We start from the raw sequence: 3935 nt of genomic DNA, 5'->3' as shown, positions 1-3935 counted from the left end.
GGACTTGCCAAGTGTTCTTAACTTGTTCCCTATACTGTTGACTATATTAGGCTACTTTTTTCAAAGTGCCAGCTGTTTTAATTTGTGAAATATCGAATATTTATCTTTATCATGTCACTTTCAAGAGAGTGATGTCAAAAACACCAGTTTATACACTGATAACGGTCTGAACATATATTGTTTATTGTAACAAACCACAAAAGTATTTTTTCTCAACAAGAAGCCCTAGACGAACCTCCCAGGGGTCATCATCTTACAGTCGTGTTCGTTTTTAGGCATTTATCATGAAATGTTCGCATACTAATAGTGGTTGATTTTAGGAAAGATAACTGCACAATGTAGTCTTTTCTGTTGTGAATACAAATTTTACTATACTTAATATATTTGTACTTCACGGAAAGCGGTAAGAACCATGGAATGCAGTATTGATTACAATTTAAATGTATCTGCAACTGCACTCTGGGCCAACGCTATCATATTTTGGTAACGTAAGTAACAGCATTGTCACGTAACAATAACAACATGGTAACAACAATCGAAAAAAGTGAATGTTGCTTTCCCCCCTAACTTAAAAGCATGCATACAACGTGCAAGTGATGTCAGCAATGCTACTTCTTGTTTTTAGACATTTATCAGAAACATTTGCATGCTAAAAGTGGTTGATTCCTCACAACATACATGTAACTTCACAATATTGTCTTTTTTGTCTGTGAAAAAAGGTTTTACAGCACATTTGTACTTGGCAGGAGGCGGTTATAACCACGGAATGTAGTAATGTAAATGTATCTGTATCTACACTATATACAAACGCTAGCAAATATTGGTAACGTAAGTAACAGCTTTGACACGTACATAACAACATGTTAAGTACTGTTGAAAAAAGTGAATGTTGCTTGTCCCCCTACTTTAAACAGCACAAATACATTACTAAAATTTAGATAAAAGTTTATCTTTATTTTATAATGCGTCTAAAATTGATGTGAGAACTCTTTCGAAATCCTAAATGTCGATTCTACTGAGACAGATTTCTCATGTCGTGTGTATCCCACTTACACGTTGTCTGGTCACGAAATCCATTTGCATCAAAGCATCCCTTGCAGTAACAAGATGTGGAGCGCGTCCTATGACCCTGATTATCGTAAAATGTCGCTGTATGTTCGATACCGTGTATCGCAAGACAAATCGGTAACGTAAGTAACACGGTAACGTAACGTAACATTTGGGGACATATCCATGAAACAAATATTAATAGTGAGCCACCAGAATTAAAACGAGGTAGGTAAGTAGGTATCTCGGCATGCCCTTTCTACACAAAAGGCAAGGGATGGCCATTTCATTTACAACCTATAGTAAGCACGGTAACGTAACGTAACATTAAAAAGTGGCCGTTGGCCATACCCTCACAAGATGCGGTAATATTTGTTGTGTGAAAGGACTGTCCACTCTTTCACGTCTTTAATGCTGTACAATACATGCGAGGCTACAAAATAAGATAAAACGTTGGTGGAAACTGTAGTTTTATCTGTGACTCATGCCCGCATTTGTGCGGTAACGTAAGTAACCTAAAAAACTTGCGACAGTTTTCAAGTGCGACCAGATGTGATATAAGCAGAAGATGGACAAGCTCCTCCCCCTGCTTTATAATGGTCTAATTGATGGGTATAATTAACCATCGGAAGTCAAGTCAGGGAACACATTTTAAAGAAATAAATGTAATGGTTAAGTGCTTTTTAAGATTTGCGACAGGTGGATTTTTACTGTCTCCATACAAAACGCTGCCATTTAAGATCAGAAAATGGTCAGCTGTCGCGGTAAAAATGTAACACACAATATTTCTAGGGTTCATAGATTAGGAATAACTATCAAATACAAAGTTATCTTGTAATTTAGCTTTCCGGCAGCCCTATACTTTCTTGCGACAGCAATTGCACACGTTAACTAAGAATGGGTGGTAAATGTGGTTGTGCATTGTCAGCATTTATTCACCATTGCTTTGTCATCCCAAACACTAAATGACGGCTGCAGATTCTCTTAGTGATGTCCAGAAAGTTCTCAAAAACTAGTCCTTTTTCACTCAATGATTTTGAAACATGTGTAAATGTTTCAGTTTTGTGCATGGTCACCATTTAACCATCATTGCTTTGTCATCCCAAACACTAAATGACGGCTGCAGATTCTCTTAGTGATGTCCAGAAAGTTCTTAAAAACTAGTCCTTTTTCACTCAATGATTTTGAAACATGTGTAAATGCGGTTGTGCATGGTCAGCATTTCTCCACCATTGCTGTGTCACCCAAACACTGAATGGCGGTTGCAGATTAACGTGGGGAATCTATTGTTTATAGTTTAGTAATGCCTAGAATGCTATCTAAAAGTAGTTTTTTTCACTCAATGATTTTGAAACATGTGTAAATGTGGTTGTGCATTGTCAGCATTTCTCCACCATTGCTGTGTCATCCGGAACACTGACTGACGGCTGCAGATTGACTTAGGGATGTCCAGAAAGTTCTCAAAAACTAGTCAAACTAAACTAGTCCTTTTTTCACTCCATGATTTTCAAACATGTGTAAATGTGGTTGTGCATTGTCAGCATTTATTCACCATTGTTTTGTTATCCCAAACACTAAATGACGGCTGCAGATTCTCTTAGTGATGTCCAGAAAGTTCTCAAAAACTAGTCCTTTTTCACTCCATGATTTTGAAACATGTGTAAATGTGGTTGTGCATTGTCAGCATTTCTCCACCATTGCTGTGTCATCCCAAACACTAAATGACGGCTGCAGATTGACTAGTTAATCATAACTTTCTGGACATCACTAAGTCTATTTTGACTCAATGATTTTGAAACATGTGTGAATGATTATGCGGTTGTGCATTGTCAGCATTTCTCCACCATTGCTGTGTCATCCGGAACACTGACTGACGGCTGGAGATTGACTTAGCTCATCAGTATGAAAGTTGCATGGTCAGATCGATCCCAAAGTAACGGTCATCAGCGAGCCATTCTGTTTCTCTCTATAGGATTGATCTGTGATCCCAGTTGACCACTTAACCAGTTTTCAAAAGGTTATTTCCAGGGGTCACCAAAGCCCTGAAGGGGTAGTTCAATAACGTCAAATTGTTGTCTTTGAAACGTATTTTTTTTCAAAGAGAGGATTCTGGCGCCATTGCTGCCCTTCTTGGCACTATCTGATTGCCACAGTCTAATATGATATTGGATTGGTATTATTTCGTGTGCGTGTGTTTGACTTACGGTCTATATCTAGTTTATGTATGCCTCCTTTATACGGGCCCGTGTGCCTGGAAAAATGAATAAATGAAATATAAGAGCAAAAATCATGAGTCATTTCGATGTAATTTGATTTCGAATATGAAATGTAATGGCTGGTGTACAGTATGGATTGGAATATTGAATTGTAAATAGGGAGACCCAAGTGCAGAGAAGATGCATTTCGCCTCGCCACCATTTGAAAAATACGTGGTCACATCTATACTGTGTTATATTGCTGTATCTAATGCACATTATTGTTACGATGTGTTGACGATATATACGTAGTGAAGGTACAGTTAATCAAGAAATATCGACAGCACGAAACAAAGTGCTGTCGTAAGGTAAATTATTTTTATATCTACTATCCGTAGTGTATTGACTTTCTGTCTGTGAGACCTTGCACTCCCTTTGTACTTTTAACGATCGGCATTGGGGTACAATCTAGGGAAGATCTGACTTCTATCAATTGTGCGAAGAGAAACGACTTCGTGGGCATATCGCCTGTCTCCTGGGTGTAAATTTGTGCGAATATCTGTTAAACTGTGACAAAAATGTAAATGTTTGAAATTAAAGAATATTACAGAATCAGCCTGGAGTTTTTCTTACGTTACGTTTACTGCATGATGTTGCTGCATGGTTATTCAGGGCTAGAAATACTGGGTGCAT

This window comes from Branchiostoma belcheri, unplaced genomic scaffold, assembly GCF_001625305.1.
Source record: "Branchiostoma belcheri isolate BF01 breed outbred unplaced genomic scaffold, Haploidv18h27 scaffold165, whole genome shotgun sequence".
In the NCBI taxonomy this organism is placed as follows: domain Eukaryota; kingdom Metazoa; phylum Chordata; class Leptocardii; order Amphioxiformes; family Branchiostomatidae; genus Branchiostoma; species Branchiostoma belcheri.
This window is presented reverse-complemented; position numbering follows the sequence as displayed.